Genomic DNA, 20,263 nt, shown 5'->3' with positions numbered 1-20,263 from the left:
AAACAAGCATAATAACAATCAAGTAACAGAGTAAAATCACAAAAAACACAGAGAACAAGAAGTGTGAAGGAAAAATATTTTGCAACAAGAAATAATAAATGTCTTTAGATACTAACACATCCAGCCACTCAGACAATCCATAGTTACCCAGTATAATAGATTTTGTACAAAACCATACTGCACACATTCTTGAACAAAGAGGGCTCCTATATCAGTATGCCATAAGTACTCAGTTACAGAAACAACATGAATGGGAACACTGCAGCACTTACATTTGGGGACTGTGTTCATATGTCAAGAAATGCTACAGCTGAAGGCAAATTACAGTTTGAAGGCATGACTGCCTGCTCCCTCAGCTCCAGCTCCATGATCCAAGCTGTGAGGGAGGAATAAAATTAAATAAAAGGCCCACAAGCTAAAGGTCCAAATGCTTCATTACTTTTTCCGGCAAACCCAAAAGTCATGTATTAATCTCAAACATTTTCTGCAAGAGGAAGGATCTTGAACTGGCTAGAGAATTAAGAAGTACAACAATAGGGGTTTTTTTGAATCCTGCACTTATCCATAAAACAGAATGTATAATCAAGGTCAGGACCCGAGCAAAGGGCTACAAGAGCCAATGCACTGAAGGAAGTAGTACAACTTTAGACAGAAATCTGCCATGAAGACAAACACCTACCAGAGACATCTATCACATGGAGGAACTGCATAAGCAGCCAACTCTTCCAAGGGATGGAATTTTCTTTTCCCCACCTACAGTATCTTCCATAAATAACTTCCTCGTGATGTTAAAGCTGATGTGGATCTGCACACTGTGAAGCTCTGTGGGGAGAAAGGATAACTGAATATAATTCTGTACTCTTTTGGTATCATTGCTCTGCTTTAACAGAAGCATTTGATACAGATTTTTTTTTTTTTTTTTTTTTTTTTTCCAGCCTCCAGACTGGCCAAAGTACATATATGAGGGTCAGACTGCGTATATTAGAGGCAAACTAGTGTCAGGGCACAGCAACAGATGGCTGCTCTCTCAGGGTTGGGAAGCCAGAATAGACATCAACACCAATGGTGGTTGTGCTCCTGGGGCTGACCATGTTGGACAGGGTTGCTAATAGGGTCTACAGACAGCCTGAGAAAGGAGCAAGTGATGAACAAGGGCTGGTGTCCATACAGATGATCCATCCAGGAGACAGGGTCTTAACACAGATACAACTGTGTCATAACTTAAACCAGGACCACTAACCCCAGCCTGAGCTTAAATGAGGATCCTGATACAATGGGCGGGGGCCTGTCAGTGCCCTCAGTTAACACTAATACAAGATTAATAAAAACTTTCCATGTAGCATGCTTGAGTTTCACACAGTGCCAAACCAGACAGCACAGGCACCAGATCTGCAGAGCAGCTCACTGTGCTCAGTCCCCTCATATCTTCATAGTGCTTCTAGACCATATATTCTTTCATAGCTTCTGCAGTAAGTCACGGGTTAGGCAACAGGCTCATACAATCCAAATATAAACCAAAGCTATGATGTCACTGTATGAAATGTCAGACTTTTCACTTAACAGTTTTCACAGTCAGGAAAGTAGGAGTGGGACTGCATAAATGCTAGAACTGGAAAGAATAAAATGGTATCTGTCTCTTGGCTGTCTATGGTACACTCTTGCTTCTCCAGGCTGTAAGAAATATAGAGGAGGAATCCTAAGCATTGACCTAAAGGGGAGACAAGATCCAAATCTATGACTCAGCAAGGAAAAATAGCAACAAATTAATGGGTGATGGAGCATATTGTGGTATAGATTTCATAGAGAAGAAAACAGAACTGAAGAATATCCCAAGTGGGAAAGAAGAAAACAAGGAGAAAAGGACTGACAGTTAGCAGGGCTTCAGGAAATGGAGCTGCTGAGCTGAGAAAAGTATATTTGATAATCAAACAGGAGAAAGAATACAGGTGCAGTCAGATTAGTCTCACTAGAACTAGACTAAAAATCAATGATTAGGCTAAGAGACAAAGTGAGCAGCCTCCGGGGCAAAGTAATGTTGTTAGGTGGCTGTTAACATCTGAGAACTGATGCTAAACACTGATGCTGAAAGCTGGTGAGCCCCATGGCTCACTCCAAGTTCCCATTTCCCCCAGTATAGATCCAAGACAAGACCTGGGCACCCACCAGGCCTGCCTTGGCTTCCTTGGCAGGAAAGCCAGCCATTCTGGCAGGGCAGGAGCTGCAGTGGGCACAGCAGCTTGCCATGGCATTCACTGTCCAACAACCAGACCTGCACTTGCAGCTATCCTGCAAGTAATGAAATTTCTGTCCCTGGACTCATTTCTAAGGCAAACCTTTGTTATTTAGCAAACAAGCTACAAATATTTTTCTAAGATCTGAAGAGGAGGAAAGGTCTGCACCTGTCCTTGTATCCAAGCTGGTTCTCCTTGTATACAGACGTCAAACCAGTTTTACAAGAATGTTCCAGAGGTGTTGCCTTGCAACACAAAGTTGTACATTACTTATCCTTCAACAGCCCTTTCCAAAGAGGTGATACACACTACTAGGTATTTGTTCTGTGTTTCATTGCTCAGCACTTCCTCTGATGCTTTTGCACTCAACAGTTTGTTCTTTTTTAGAAGACAGACACACAGAATCCACCTCTTTCCTGTCTTCCCTCAAAGAAGGCTCTGAAATATGCATTATATTATTTATAAGGTTGCTTTGCTTAGCTGCCACTTCCCCGTAATAAGGCAACATTCCTCAAGGACCACTATTTTCTTTGCCCATATTTTTACATTTTGTTTTAATTTGAATAATATACACATAAACCCAGTTCTATCGTGTTAGCAGATTTGATCCATTGTGCCTGTCTTTTCCCATCTTTATCTCCCCTCCATATATATGCATGTATATAGATACATGTACCTCTCACAAAATCTCCTATAGTATTTACAACAGCATACAATACCATTATTTTTGGTTAAATAGTTTAATGGTCTGATATCTGTTTTCATCTGAACAACACTGGAGCAGTTGAAAGAATCAGATTAAAGGATACTACTCTGTAACTTAACTACAAGCTGAATCGACCTAATTTTATGTTTAATATTCATCTTTCTGTTACCACCACATGTGGAAAATAGCAACCAACCTTCTGAAATCAACACAGAATAAAGCCTCTTGTTCTTAAACACAGTATCATCTCTGTCACAAAGATCTGCTTCAAAGTTGTTATAAGGGCAAGATGTTAATAACCATCACTATCTTTGGCAGTTTGATTTTATGTTGCAACTTCTGCAGTGACAGACTGTGTCCTCTGAGAGAACTGTCACACCTTGTGAAGCAGTTTTTCTGAGCAGGCTCACCTAGTTCCAGTATCAGACTCCTATATCTTCCTACTTCATTTCTATCCCAAGCTGAAGACAAATTTTCTGTTACCACAGTGCCTTTTCCTCTTTCATCTCTGTGTGTAAACTGTACAATTGAAACTGAAAAATAAAAGTTTCTGAAATCCAGAAGCCTTTTCTAACTTCTTTTTTGTAGTTGTCTTTCAAAACCCATGACTCTTCTACCAAACCTGGTCTCCCTCAGGAAAAAGGAACCAACACATTTCCTTTCTTGCATACAGTACAGCTAGAGATCCTCTTTATTTGCTTCTGCACACAAATGCTCAGATTCAGTCCAAGCTTTGGAAGCATATGCTGTGAATCTCAAGCGATCATCCTGCCTTTGCACAAGCATGCCCTCAAGGCCCTGCTTACAAGCATCAGGTGACAGCTTTGTCTGGCACCTACTGTACTCGAATGTCAGCACAGCTACCTTCTGTTTGAATTGTGTAAGAATTTCAAACTCCATGTTTTGATTGATGGCTCTTATCTGTTCTGCACTTTCACTGATTAAGAAAGGCCCTTAAGAAAGCAACTAGGCTAGATAAAAACTTCCCCAAAACATGAAGGTCCCACAAATTTTTGTACATAATATTCTTTCTGCAGGTCAAGGACTCACCTCTATCCTAATAAGAATTATGCATATCTCATAACAAGACACTTCACCTAATTCTATGGTTTCTTTAGCCTTTTACTTGTTGTGTTTTAAATCTGCAACAAGAATCATTTTCAGAGCTTATCTGGATGTCTAGCTATGCTTCTGCATAGTTTCATCTTACATTAGACTATGTATCACACCTTAATAATCTGAATAGTTTCAACTATTTATATCTTTTGGGACTGTACTTCAGGTAGAAAACATAACTCCAAACATAAACCAGCAGATCCACAGTTCCCTAAAAAACGTACTAAAAGCTTACAAACTTCTTCTCAAAGGAAAAAAAAAAATTCACAATCAATGCACAATATTGAACACATATTGTTTGCCGCAAAATTTCTTCTTCAGTAGCTAGTGATTGATATTTTTTTTACCATAGTTGTTCAAATTACTTGTGATCATCTCCTCCTATTGAAATCTAGCTACTGAAGAAAGAAATCATTCAGCATGTTCTTGAACTCTCTAGAATACCAAGTGTAACCAATCTACCTAAATTACCATTGAGAGGTTTATTTTGTGCACAGTAGGACTATTTTTATTACATTTATCCCAGGATAATTGGGTTCTCTTATCTGTTTCATATTCTGCTGATGTATTACCTCTTCTATTAAAGATGTCTTGGAAAGATATTTTATATCTCTAATGATTTCTGCCCTACAGTATACAGTCTTTTTTTTTTTTTTAAAATGCATGTCTGATCTTTTGGCCTAGCTATTTCTTCTTCCCAAACAATTATGAAATCTATCTTATCAAGATCTGATTTATCTTTGCACCTAGCTAAAATCACCCAAAGTATGAATGATTCCCCAGTTTCCCTATCTGAATTTTTGTGTGTTGCACAAGGCCAGGATTACTCTCCACATTTCTTACTGTGTCTCTAGACAGAACAATAGTTTGTTTTCCAGTGTCCATGTTATGTTCAAGACAATATTCAGTTTGGAGATGTAGCTTTCTTGAACAGTCTACATCAATACATTTGCTATGTTTTCTTCTGCTCCTGTTCTTTCTGTACAGAAAAGGTACATTTTATTCCCTTGTAGACACATGGTGTGTTCCACTAAAACTTAGGTACCTCTCAGCTGGCACTCCAATTGCCTATCATACCTGCTAGGCACAACTAGAATCATCTCCCTCACTCCCAGCTGAGTGTCCTAATAATCCAACACAGTCAGTCTTCCTTTTCTCTTTTATGTCCACAGGCATAATATGAATGTCTCAGTTTTAAGAGAAGGGGTGAAGACCCTATTCATCCAGATCTTCGAATTTGCTATGAAGGTGATACACTCTCTGTTTCAGTCCATATCACCATCAGTAATTATTTCCTTAGATTGACTAAATCCCAAGGGAATAGAAGCACTGGACATTTCATATTATTTTCTACTATTATTTCCTATTTTTTCTTCCCTTAAAAGAGGAGGGAGATGTCTAGTTTAAGACTGGACCCTCCTCTGGGAAGGTTAATTTTTCTGTATTTGATAGAGAAAAAAATAAAAATTAAATGAAAACTCAAATTGTGGCTAAAGATAAACTGATCTCATAGCTTCCAGTCTGGAACTCCCAATTCTGCTGCATGCCTTCTGCTAGCTCTTCTGGTTTTGTTGCCCTATAATATGCATATTCAATGAGAAAAATAACAGGAAAAAACAATTCTAACCCACAAAAGTGTAAAAAGCTTTCTTCCACTTTAATTCCATGAACTATTGGGATAAAAAAAATAACCAGGCAAACAAACAAAAAAAAACAATAAGCCAGCCACAATAGAGATGGGACATACAGTCTAAGATCAGGAATTGGGAGTTAGGTCAGTTTATCTACAATATTAGACCCCACCTTCAATAAACTAGACCTTTTTTGCTCCAGTATATACTGGAGATTCTACACAGCCTGCTGTTTTTACCAGGAAGTCAGAAAATTGGAAAGCAATTTTATCAATAAAAACTATCTCAAAATCCATATACAAACTAAATAAGTTTATACAGAAGGAGAGATCTGACATTCAGCAATTTTTGAGTGACCAGCTTTACAGTCTTCAAAAGGCTCTCTTCATTAATTTTCAATTGGTAATAAATGAGAAGACAATACATGGCTGAAATCTCTCAAGGAATTTGGAAGAAGATAATTGAAACAATAAAAGATAAAATTCATAAAATGCTTGTGGGTTGTCTTAAATGAATAGTGAATGTTTAAATTATCTGTTACTTATTTGATTTAGTTAAAATAGAAGTAAAGTTATCTTGAAGAGCATTGCAGAGAAAAGAAGCCTCCTTTAGTATACTGTCCTGAATGGACAGAGATATTAAATCTAACAGCTTTACATGTTAATAGATCATTCTGTCATTTTGGCTAAAACCAATTTGTCTATGTCTTTTGATTTTCACTGTGAAGTCTTGGTTTTTACTCCACTACCAATTCTCTTTCTGATATCTTCTCTCACATCTCCACTTCTGGGGTGGTACATTTGCTTCAGCAGACCCCTGAAGATTAATCTACATTTTAGCCATGATCATCCATGCCAAGGAGAATTAGATACTACTGACAAGTTATCAATTACACCCACCCCTCACCAGGCTAGAATAGCTGTAATCAGCTAGGAAATTTGCCTAAATTAGTATACACACATAAACAGCTATCTAGATAAGGAATTAGAATCAGGAACACTTTTTTTTCTTTCAGACACATACAAAGCAGTGTGGGAGAAGAATCAGTAAGGCCCATGTTTCTCTCTTTCCCTCACTGCTGTTTACCCAGAGGAGAAATAGATACAGTCATATGTGAAAATGCAAAGTACAATGCAAAATTCACAGATCAGAAGAAAAGAGTGGGTGAGGGTGGGGGGTCCTGAGAGATATAAATCTTAAAATTTGGCTATTCCTTTGAAGTGGAGTGTGGCCAATTCATATTCATTATAGTTAATCTCTTGAAAATGAGCGATTACTGATGAGATGATATTTCCAAAACATTTTTATTTTCTATAGGTCTGTCTCCTAAACAGGCTGAGTTTATCAATATGTAGAGGTTGACCGAGCTACAGTCTGTGTATGCAAGCCCAATTTCATAATGGTATAGCATATTTTGATTAAGAGTTTGCACTAATGTAGATAAGCACTAAAACATAGATCCTGAACACTGTCAAATCCTTCATTTCCTAAAAAGGCTTTTCAGTGTAAAGCCTTCATTGTTCAAAAACAGATAAATGAGATTTGCCAGGTAGGCTGGGCCATGAATCTCTTTTTATCCACCTCTTTAATGCACTTCTGGTTAAATTTTATTTTGATTACTTGATTCCAACCACACATGATTCATAACCAGACCAAACAGGTTACCTGAGGTTTGATTACTGTTAGAAATAACTCCTACACTACACAAGCAAAAGCTAATTCCGAGTAGTAACTTGCACATTCTCTCAGCATTCACTCTTTCCCTGGAGGTGCCAGCAATGTGTCTCAGTTAAGTGAGATTAACTCTTTTTAAAGTTCTCTTGATCATTTACAAATCTGTATACAACCACGATCCATTTTATTTTAGCAGATGTTATCACCCTATTGTCTGTGATGATACACTAAATTCTGAAGACTGCTAGTCTGTAGGTCACTGTGAAAAGTAATCTGAGCTCTGCGTGAACCTTTATTTCTGTTTCTTCTTCCATGATTTAGGATCCTTAAGATTATTTCTTTCTTTGACATAAATTGTAAATACTTGTCATCATTAAAACATTTTTTAAAACCAATCAATAAATTTTCCATTCTTCTAAGTTTTCTTTACAAAATGTAGTCAAATATTCTATTTCAGAGTTTAAGAATAGTCACTAGTTCTATCATGAAGTTTTTCCTTAGATGCTGACATAATATATATGAAATGTAAACAAAGATTTGGATGGAAATAACTGTATATTTCTAAGCTATTGGTTACATAATTTAGAACCTAAAAGACAGAAATATTTCATGAGTTATAGGAAGTGAAAATCACTTCCTTCTTCTCATACTTGTTAATGGATAAGAAAATTATAAATGCTCTTAATTATTAATGACTTTCCTGTAAGTCATATCTGCTATATACTTTAACAAAGTTTAAACACTGACTGAAATTTCTAAATGGAACAATAACCAAATATAGTATAAGCAATATGAACTCAAAGGCTCTTTATTCCTATATGAAACTTTGGACTTGCCCATGTTATCTAAAAATAAACAGAACACAACACATTTTTCTCTCTTAACAACACTGAAAAATACAATTAAGGAGTTATCTCAGAATAAAAGAAGGTAAAGAACAAATAAACCTGAAATTTCAACAAGCAACACAACATATCAGCACAAAATATCCACATTAGTAAATGGATACTGTGAAACTCAAGGGTTCACAATTTTAGGTTGTTCATGTCCTTTCTTTGCTTCACTTGGAATATAAAGGAGAGAAGATGTTACAAATAAAAAATGAATAAAATATTTTTATATTTTGGATGAGATATATTTGATGAGCAGCCACAAAACATATTTCAATATTAGGGTTAATCTGGCCTGCTTTTATTGCAGGTGAGAAAGGTGTTATTGAAATATTGATGTTGATAATGTCCTAATAAATAATGAATTATATCATGTCAAGGACATTTTGCATGAGAAAGAAACACATAGACCATGTTATGAAAACTGCATTCCAAATGCATAAGTTGTTGAGGATCCAAACTTCATGAGCTGGGACAGTGGACTACACATTATGATGGATGTGCAATGTTATCCAGATCTGAAATAACAGCATTATCCAAAAACCCTGAACATCCCCAGACACTGAGAGCTGGTAATACTTTTTCTGTGTTGCACCACTATTCCAATTACACAGTTAAATGTTGATAACACCAATCTAGTTCTACAGTCAGTTCCCTAACAACAGCTGTAGAAGTATTGTATTCACATACAGCCTCTGTGTTACAGTAATAAAGGCAATATTAAAAAAAAACTATACTGAATTATTTTTATCACATTTTCAGATTCACACTATTATCCACCATGCACTTCTAAAACTGTATTGAGACAAAACATTATTTAGAGGACTGCTGGGTAAAATCTAGAACTCTGAATGTTTTGTGCACAGTCAAATTAATGTCTAAAAGACACCTCTATTTTTTGTTTTCTCTTTTGCTTTCTCTCCTTTTTTCTTCTCCTTACAGTCAAAATTTTATCAGATAGAGTTATTCTGTTATTTACAGATGTGCAATTTCAGTAGCTGTTCCTGTAGGTAGAAACTGGAGAAGTATTTGTAATTATCCTTCAACACGGAAACACCTACCTTGTATGTTATGATCCAGCATTTATTTTGATAACAGAAGAGAACAAGGAACTGCTCTAATTCCATACTCAGACAGTCCTTTTCCTAAAGGAAGCCTTGCACAAGAGTTTGAAAACTGAAATGTTTCTAAGAATTCTCATTTCTTGATGAATCATGTGTTTATGACCTTCTTTAGATATCCTTATTCATGGCTCCCTACTGCCTTTTATCACCTCAACAGTAATCACCCCTTGTACAATGTCATTGCATTCACACAGCCACACCAAATGAGAATGATGCATTTTCTCAAACAGTTTTGCTTCCACGGGCCCTACCAAATACCTGATCAGTTATCATAGTCTCTTTTCATGTTTTGTGGGGTGACTGGTAGTTTGAAAATATGTTTCTCTCTTGAGTCCCACACTTTCCTATTAGGACGAACAGAGAACAAAACTATTCACTTTCCTGATACAAAACAATGCCACAGACATCCACAAGTTCAAAAGAAATCTGTAAAATTTTATTTTATTTTTGGGCTAAGCTGTCTGCTGAGATTCTTGCAGATTCTGTTCTTGATCCCATTTCCTCTGTTATTCACAATGTTTCTGTTCCCTACTGCTTAGTCCCAGGACAGTTATACTCTCCCTGCCAGCATCACTGCAGAGAAACCCTCTGTGTCTGTCATCTACTCCAGATCCCAACCCCATAGTTTTAAATCATGAAAGCATCTTCTGACCTTAACTTATTTTTCTTACTGTATCCCATGCATTCTTCTCACTCTGCTCTATTATACAAAATTTTTGCATGTTCCCAAGTATGTACAGAAGCTCCAAGCAGCCACATAATACCCCTTCCTGTTTCTCTACACTATGTAAAATGTTTCCAGGCAATTTACCTTGGCCTGTAGCAAAATTATGTTTGTTTGGGACTGAAGTGTGTGGTACATAATAAATGCCTGACAAAAAATTACTTTTACCAGGTTTCAAAATATCAGTGCAGTCATGTTCCTTTCCAGAAATTTTAATCCAGTTGCTTTCAAATATCTGAAAATCAGGAAGAAAGGAGTTATGCATGTAACTTAAACTTGTGAATATCAAGAAAAATAATAGTAAAATACATGTCAGTGAAGCATTGGCTCTACTCTTCCTCCCCAGATGGCAAAAGTCCACATGCATTTTAGATGGATTCACTGTACTAAGTTCAGTGATATTGAATGGTGAAGGGATTAGTTGGAGCAGCTTGGAAGTTTGAGGAGATCTGGGTCTGAGCCAGTACTGGGTGTATTCAAGGAGAGAGAGGTGTATGTGTGTCTTAATCCAATATCAGTGCAAAGAAATTCAAGCCTTGTCTTGCCATGGATTTTTCAGCATTGTGAGAGTGAAAATTCTGCAGAAAAATAAACTTAATTTGTGAAAGTGTATAAAGGGGTTGTAAAAAGTAGCATATCTGGTGTTACTTCCTAGTTGTGATCCATGTGGGGATAGGTTCCACTCATCATAGATCACTTAGCCACAGATTTTATCTTTAAAAAGGTAATAAAAAAAAAAAAAAAAAAGGTGTTAGGTATTGTCCTAAAGTTATCAAGGGCTCTATTTCCTCTGAAATATGACTTTGTTGGCAAAGACTAAGTTTGAATCTGTATATTGTGGACTTTTAAGGGCATTGTTCAAGGATGGCAGATTAACATCTTGACATCCTATAATTCAGAATTTTGTGGTTTTAAAAGGTTAAATTTCACTGACCTTACTCCTTAGGTAGGGCACAAACCCAGAGACCACCTTAACTCAGGATTCAGTAAATACTTTCTTTTGTCAGATACTGTCTGTATTGAATTGAAAGAGCAATGTCTTTTTAAAAGTCAGACGTGGCAGCTATTACATAATAACTGCAATACCTGTGAAGTTGTACCTGTATGAATGCATCTGCAACAGAAATGTGGTTAAGTAGCTTGTCATTCTTTCCATCATTCAAAAATTTCCATCAGGAATGCTCACTGCAACTTTCCAATGGAAATAGATTGAAATTTTAAATAGAAAATGGGGCAGAGAGAAAAATATGCAACAGGATTAATTTACAATTTATAACCATTATCGAATTTAACAGATAATCTAACATTCATGTTAAGATCAGATGGAAAAAGCATTGAACTTCACAGTTTGTTCAAAAGAGAAGACAGTCCCTGTAGAATGTTTTTTTTTTGTTTGAAGTCAAGGGGTCCTCAATACAGACATTATGACAGAACACTTGCAAATATTTCTGTCTCATCATCCAGATCATCTGTACCAGAACCAGTTCTTATATATGTGTGTTTCAGGGGTCAGCATTTACTTTAAAGGCATTCCAAGACCATCTTTTGCATAAGTCAAAAACTCCAGAAGTAGTAAAAAATAATTACCTGAGACCTTTGTAAACAGTATTTTCCTAAATTGTGGACGTCAATACTACAATGTCTCCATCTAAATTTTTCAGCAGAAATGCAACTGAATACAACATGAAAAACCTTGCACTTTGATGGCAAATGTATTGTCATGCAAAGAAGCATAAGTACAATGGTTTGAGGAACAAGACACGTTAATATGGGCTAAACAATGCTCAGATAACCAAGTAGCCAAGCTAACCCTTTCACAATACACTTAGATATCCCTGCATGATATTGCATTATGCATATAAATTTATCAAACTGACTTCTTGGGAGAAAACATCACAATGGAGACTCTATGGCATATTTCCAGTGGTGCTAGAAAATGAGTGGTCAGTAATGCTTGACTACATCTAGAAGTAAAACCAGAAAAAAAAAAAAATCAAAATAATAAAGACAGTTTTCTCTAAAATATCAGATGAATTATGTTTGTCCTCATTAAATTGATTTTTCTTGAGTACTGAAATATTTGACTCTGCAATTTAAGTAATATTTTCTGTGTGTTGGAGAGGCTGTATAAAAATACTTGAGAAACAGAATTACAGCAAAAATTATTTCAATTAAGATCACTCTTCTGCAAGTGTCATGTTCCATCTTTTCCTCATTATCATCCTCACCTGAGACTAGATAGATAAATCACTGCTTTCAGCTCAACTTCTGTACAAATATGATGTGAATTAGTGTTTCCACCATAAAGGACTGTCATAATCTGTAAATCCTCTAGCAGAATAAGAATGCAACCTAAAATTTCCTACCTACTGTTATCATGTTAGTCATCGTTCAAGCTGAATAATTATTTAAGGGATCTAAATGCCTTACTTCCTGTATTGACCACTGGTATTGATATATTTTTCCTTGCAAGTGAAAAGCATACTAACAGTGAAATTAATTTACTTTCTCTCATCTACCTGTTCAAAACATAAACTGTCAACACTGAACATGGCCCAGTGTAAAGGACCCAGGGATAATATGACAACAGGCTTGGAGGCTTGGCAAATATCCCTGCTTTATTCAGTATGCTCCTATTTTTACTCCTTTTTTTTTTTTTTTTTTTTTTTTTTTTTTTTTTTTGCAAAGATGTAACATGCTACAGATAAAGGAAGACTGAAACAAGAAGTTTCATGTTGTCAAAAGTTCTGACCTGCCAAAACTCCAAAATTTCTATTACATTGTCACCTAAATTCACATGCAATTTATGGCCAGTCTCTCTTTCATTCCCATCTTGTCAGCCCAGCCTCTTGTCCTATATTGGTCTAGTATGATCATTACTGAAGTAAATGGTTATAGACTGCACTTTCTCAAGTTATTGCAGTATGTCTACTATTTAACAATGTGTACGAGCTCTAGGAGGCAACATTTCATTGCCTATCAAAGGGACAATATCATTACATTTCTTTTTTTCTTTTTCAAACCCCTATCTCTGCAATAAATATCAAAAGTCTTCTTATAGAGGAGGGCATTTGATACAAGCATCACTAAAAACTAATGAAAGATCCACAGAAACCTTTGATTACAGTCAACTTACCAATCTAAGGAAGTTTCTTTTTTCTTTGTGAAGACAGCTTCTAAATTTCCAGCCTAAATAGGTTCATGATAAATTTAAAATAATTTGATCATATGCTAATACTATACTTTAAATTTAATACTTTTTTATTTTCCTATAGCTTGTATTCTTCTGATCTATTCCTAAATAACAAAAATATTCTTTCACAGGTATCCTTTTACTCTTGCAATATCTGCTGGTAATATTGACCCTTATTCTCCACCCATTCTAGTAATTTACACGTTTGTGCAGCTCACCTGTCTTGATCATCAATGGCAACAACTTAGTGCTTAAGACAATACTTCACCAGTATCGTTGACACTCTCTACCTCCATAGAAAACATCTCTGATTTCTTCTACTAGTTTTGTTGGGGGGTTCTTTTTTTTTCTATTTTTTTTTCCCCGAAATATCATTTTGCTGACTTGATGACTGATTAATATACTCCTAGCCCTTCCTTTTACTGATGTGTCTCAACATACAACAGATGTTGCGTTATATGTCTCCAGCTGCATCATCTGCTATTTGCAGAGCTAAATTCCATATGACTGTCAGTTAGATACAAATGCCGTGAGAAGGGGTGGAGAGAGGAGGCCTCTGCTTGGTCAATCCCACCTTCCCATCTGGGATGTGTAACATTCCTGAATGGTTAATCACTCCATGGGGATGCTTTCAATCTTTCTGATGACAAATGTATTATCAAGTAAACAAGGATTTTGTTTCCAAAACCTTGGGCCAAAAGTAATCAAAAATTCATAATTCCAAAATTCAACTTGGACCAAGCCATAGTTGGAAAATGCTGCAAACTGTGTTCGTGTAACCTGGCCACTGCAAAAACTTTCACACTCTATCTGAACAATTAACCACACTATTCCATGTTTAACATAGAAATTTCTCTATATAAGACTAGCCCCAGGCATTCTGTAATATAATGTAATGTTTTTAAATGCATTTCAAAAGCTTGCAAATTTAGATTATTTTTTTTTTCTTCCCAGATTTTTTTTTTTTTAAGTGAAATATTTAACTGTGAAATAGAAACTGTCAGGTCATAAATTTAAACAAGATTTCCCCCCAATTTATAATGCTGGATGATGCAGCAGATATGCCATCTGAATTTCATTGTTATTAAGCTAGGTTCTACCGCCCAAGATCAAGGAACATAAGCAGTTAACTCATTCCAGTTGGAAGTACTGGATTTAAAAGATCAAAAATGTTAGTCACATTCTACAATTCCTATGATTCCCAAATTTTAAGCCTATAGTTTCATTTTCTGATTTGCTCTCTTGCCCCAGGTAAGGCTGTTGACTGTAAATGTTCGTTCATGAACAACTTATAGCCATACCTTCAGTTTCTTGAGGGAATTCATCAATTTAAAAAAAAAAAATAGGGAAAATGTTACATAAAACCATTCCTCTATGTACTCGGTTATCCTGATGGGCTACTAAAACATCATTGCATAACTCAGATGTTACCCTATTGTACCATACCTCTAGATACCACCTATAAACACGCCTGGTTTTTCACACTTACTGTATCTAATGAAGTCCCTGTAGTCTTCAGTAATGTCACCAGGAGATCCATACTTCACCTCACAGACATCCTTGAAATTCTCAGCTGAAACACAGAGAAGTGTGTGGCTAAATCTGGTTATCTGGTCTGGAATCTAAATAAGATGATATATCAAGATATGTTACACTATGGCATTTACATGGAAAGGTTTTGTGGAACCTTACTGAGCCCTAAGATCTTTCTTATATTTTAAAAGAATACTGCAATAATCCAAGAGGGAAAAGTCAGTCTTGTACTGTATTATATACTTTTCCCTGACAGCAGAGATCAAAAAAAGTAAGAAAGAAAAAAAGGATTTATTCTATGTCAAACCCTTGATTTAATTCTTAATTTTAAATTATTATAATAAAAAATGTATAGATTAAAAGATGTAATAGAATGTTTTGCTACTTAACTGAAGACTGGGGCATCTTTCATGAGAGAGATTAATAATAATGATAAAAATTAACAGAAATTATTTCAAGAACAAAATTCCCAATGTGTTTGCCCTCCATATGTCCTATGGATCCCAGTGATATCACCAACAGATTATATTTGTTTTACTGCAAAGAGAATTTTGGGGTAGTCTGATAAATACTGGCTGTTACTGCTGTCTAGATTAATTTCCTGATGGTCCCTTAGGAAACTTACGAAAGACACCTCTTTATCAGCCGTTTTCTGTGTACAACTTCTCATTAGCATTTCTATTGCTAATGTATTTCTGTGAGCAAAAACAAAACAAAAGCAAAATCACAAAACAATGATTCTTACTTCATATTCTAAAACATGTCTCTCTGGAGCCACTTTTTTCTCTGTATTTACACTGTTAGTACAATATATGGAGTTCTGTCAAAGAATACAGTTTTATCAGCAATAAAATGACACTATTAGGAATCCTACTCACCAGAGAAAGAGAAAGTTGCAAATGTATGAGAAAATCCAGCCTTTGGATTTGTATTTCTCAAAACTTCCCATCTCTGACAATGTTATGCTGTATTCCCACTTTTTGTCAGAAAATTCCATTTCAGTAGAGTTTGACATCAATGGCATTTTGCAGTATTATTTCCTAGAGGGGAAAAATACAGTTCTACCATGTCCTTGCCTGTGGCTCCAAAAAAACAAGCATTCTCACCAACTCCTGCTTCCTTTTAGTGTTCTGTTACTTATCACTTTGCTTTGAATCCTCTTCTGTTCCTCAGAAAATCTTTCAGCTTTACTCACTCAAATTCAAATTCCAATGCAGGAATAAAGATCCCAACCTTTACTGCTGAAAAACAGCTCTCCACAATCTACCAACAGTGCCAAGAAATTTCTAAAACCATGTTCCAGTTCCAAGCAAACATTTAAAAGATCTTCCACATTTAGTGAGAGTGAAGATAATGATGAAAAAAAAATCTTTTTGTCCATGTTACATTAGTGGTTATCTTGGCTAGAAGAGGTAATACAAAATTTCTTTTATCACCTGAGAACATGTTCTTAAAAGATATTATTGTCCCTTGCATATTTTTAGTGCTGAGGTAATGAGGAATTTCAGTGACATAGTCATAGTGCAATTGCTCTATAAGAAATAACATACAGTAGAAAAGATTTTCAAGACAGATGATATTCAAAAACGTATACTAAGCTTTGTGTTTTTCTTCTGCATCATGTACACTCCATTAATCTAAATCACTAGTGGTTGCAAAAGAACAGCCAGACAACCTTGGCCATCTACAGTCAGGCATAACAATTTCATGTAGTTAACCAACATAAATATTTCTAACTTTTTTTTTCCTAACCTTTGAATGTTTCCAGAGATGGGGCATCTACTACCTCTCTGGGCAAACTGTTCCAGCATTTCACCACCCACATCATAAAAAAATTTATATCTAGTCTGAATCTAACCTCTTTTAGTTTTAAAACCACTATTCCTTATCCTACCACAACAGGCCCTGTTAAAAAGTTTCTGCCCATCTTTCTCATAAGCCCCCTTTAAGTACTGAAAGGCTACAATAAGGTGTCCATGGAGCCTTCTCTTCTCCAGGATAAATAACCCCAGTTCTCTCAGACAGTCCTCATAGGAGAGGTGTTCCAGCCTTCTGATCATTTTTGTGGCCTTCTTCTGCACCTGCTCCAACAGGTCCATGTCTATTCTGTACTGAGGACTCCAGAGGTGGACACAGCACTCTAGGTGGGGTCTCACCAGAGCAGAGTAGAGGGTCAGAATAACTGCACTTGACTGCTGGCCACACTTCTCTTGTTGAAGCCTAGGATATGGTTGACTTTTGGGGCTGCGAGTGCATATTGCTGCCTCACGTCCAACTTTTCATCCACCAGTACCCCCAAATACTGCTGCTCTCAATCTCTTCATCCCCCAGCCTGTATTGATACGATGGGTTGTCCTGACCAAGGTGCAGGATTTTGCACTTGATCTTGTTGAACCTCATGAGATTCACATGGGCCCACTTCTCAAGCTTGTACAGGTCCCCCTGGATGGCATCCCATCCCTCAGGTGCATCAACCACACCACACAGCTCACTGTCATCTGCAAACTTGCTGAGAGTGCACTTGATCCCACTGACTATGTCACTGATGAAGATATTAAACAGTACTGGTCCTGATACAGACCCTTGAGGGACACAACTCATCACTGATCTCCATCCAGACATTGACCTGTTGACCACAACCCTCAGTATATTACTATCCAACCAATTCCTCATCCACCAAACAGTCCACCCATCTGTGGCAGGTGCACCTGCCCGATGAAAATGGAGCTTCCTGGCTGTTGAATCTTTTCTGTGCCCTTGTTCTCAGGGCTTTATAGTAATTTATAGTAATCCAGCTGTGATTTGGTATGTACTTTTATTTTCAGGTATTCAAACTTCAGAGATGTTCTCTATTGCCAAACAGCAACTCTGTTGTTAATTAGTTTTTCTGAAATCTCTACATGGAAATGTGTTTAGTCAAAATATGTTTTTTCTACTTGAATTTACTTAGCCTTGTTTGGCTTCTTTTAGGCAACCATTGTGCTCCACAGACTTGTTCCTCTGATTAGGGAGTTGGGATACAGGCCATGGCTCCTGGCTTGGCCACGCTTCCAGATTTATTTCTATGTTAACTAGGTCACAAGTGAGAAGGAGATAATGCACTCCTGTTTTTTTGGACACAAGCATGTATTTGTGTCCAAAGACCCAAACTGTGTGTTCCTGAACTATATGTTTTAGGCATAGTTACTGGCAGCCATTAATTGCTTTCTCAAACTAGAATTTTATTTCATGTACTAGACCAAACTAAAGAACTACAAACATATGATTAATTTTAGTAAATATGTCTTCCAACTATCCCAGAATAACTCAGTGGAAAACTGATTCATGTTTTCTCTGTGAAATATTTATTCAGCTGTGTAAACATGTAATGTTTATCTTGTCAAATACAGTATTTTTCTGTGGAAAATATAAAAATAAAAATACATTAAAAATTTTTAGCTTTGGTACCTAACGTAGGTATTCCTCCATAGCAGCACATAGACACAAAACCCAGTTGCTTTGAAATTTTGCAATTATACATAATCTCTATGAGAGTATGTCATTCAACATCTAGAACTGGAAAAGAGAAGAATGTTCTTCCATGATTGCAGAAGACCAAGTATTCTATGAAGCACAGCTTGTCCTCTGAGATTATACCTGTAAAATTAAACTGGTTGACTGTTTTCTCATTTTACAGAAATTCTGTTCATCTGCAGTAACTGTTCTAAAATAACATCAAATTGTCTAATCATTGCAGCTCTATTTTCTTATTCATTCAAACATATGCTCCCTAGAATCTCATATGTGGAAACAACGTAAGGATTCCCTTTCTCTTTAACTTCTATAGCTCTCCTTTGATCTGTTTCTGAGCTCTAGACATGGTGATTCCAGGGTTACCTGAAAATATATTGCATTTATTTCTTTGACAGCATTTTCGCAGAAAAGTGAGATTCTGAAAGACTGAAGAAGTACATAAAGACACATTGCAAAGGGGATTTTGTCACTCTAATGTCATATTTGAAATGTTAATGTTTTCACTGTCATGAAATTTTATTATAATCATCGCAGTTTGTATATTGAGTCTTTTTTGATGCAACAAGAATTGCTTGCTCTGTTTGCAATAGTTATATGATTTTATTATTCAAATTGGCAGATTCAAAACTGTATAAAAATATATATGAATATATATATATGCCTATATACATACAAATGTGTATGTGAGTATCTAACAGAAAAAAACACTGTAAGATAAAAACTAGGTAATACCTCTAAGTCATATTATGGTTGAATATTTCTAGTGAAAAATGAAAAAGCATTACTTGAAATGGAAATAGATCTCTTTACAATATGAACTATTTATTCATGGAAATGTCATAATATCCATAACAGTAATACCTTCATGCTAAAAAGCAAATTATATTTAGGAGCAAGGCTGAACTTATTTGTTGCAGACTTATTTTTCATTTTCAATTTCGCTAATAATAGTTTTTCAGAAAAACAGAAGAAAAAATACTGAATTGATGTAGCTTATCAAAAGCTAGGGAACTGAATACCTGTAAAACAGTTGTTATTTCTTACTGAGACTACCTGTGTGTCCAGTTTAGGAAATATATAACAGAAGCAAAGGTTTTTGAAGCAGATGATCTTCTCTTGGAGTACACACACACACATACAAAAAGATGACAGGCAGATGTCTAGACTTCATGTCCTTCAGCATAAATGGCTGATTTCCTCAAGACTAGAGCTGTAAACTCCATTCTGAAGAGGGGCATTACAATTTATCCTTCTTCCTTGTCCTTTCCCTAGGAAAGGAAAGAGAACATCTACAAACAAGTTTTTGTTCACAGCCATGTTTGTGAAGCACATGTATTGCATTATGTGGCAGAGATGGAGCAATCTATCAAGGAGGTAAAGAAAGTATTAGAATTCAATTTGTAAGGTTAATCATCTGTTTAAGATAGGAATTGGGAGCAAACTGGGGTTTTTTGTTTGTTTTGTTTGTTTGCATTTTGTTGTTTTGTTTCGTTTTTTTCTTTTTTAACAGAGATATTAGGACAATTTGCATGATAGGAAGTTGAAGAATGGAGATCATGAATAGGTCACATAGGTATGAAAGAAAAATAAATGGGAATGCCAGGTATTCAGAGAAAATTCCTGTTATTAAAAAAAAAAAAATCTAGAAAATAAAGCTATAAATATTCCAGATAAGGTTTAAGGACCCTGAACATACCAGGTGAGGAAACACAGCATAAGATGTACCACCCTTTATTTTATGTTCAGTACAACAGGGTCTCTTGTTTGATCTTGGCTAACCAAATCTCATTAAATATTATAAAACTTTCTTAATAAATTATGTGCTAACTCTCAGTTAATTCACACTTCTAAACAGAACTAAGTTACTACCTTCTTCTCAACCATTTCCCACATTTTTCAGTATTCATTAACATATTGTACATAGCTAT

General features: G+C 35.9%; 1 long non-coding RNA gene across 1 annotated transcript; it reads right to left on the bottom strand.

Annotated features, from left to right (window-relative positions):
* Window positions 1-258: 258 nt before the first annotated feature.
* On the bottom strand, window positions 259-15,856 carry LOC116963356. The gene is made up of 4 exons (XR_004408104.1): window positions 15,448-15,856; window positions 14,779-14,862; window positions 680-822; window positions 259-376 (listed from the first exon to the last, which is right to left on the bottom strand). It is a non-coding gene; the product is annotated as an uncharacterized LOC116963356 (long non-coding RNA).
* Between the last annotated feature and the right edge of the window lie 4,407 nt (window positions 15,857-20,263).

This window comes from Tyto alba, unplaced genomic scaffold (genome assembly GCF_018691265.1).
Source record: "Tyto alba isolate M040663 unplaced genomic scaffold, T.alba_DEE_v4.0 Super-Scaffold_2, whole genome shotgun sequence".
Lineage (NCBI taxonomy): Eukaryota > Metazoa > Chordata > Aves > Strigiformes > Tytonidae > Tyto > Tyto alba.
Note: the sequence above shows the minus strand (reverse complement) of the source record. Positions and strands in the feature narration are given on the sequence as shown.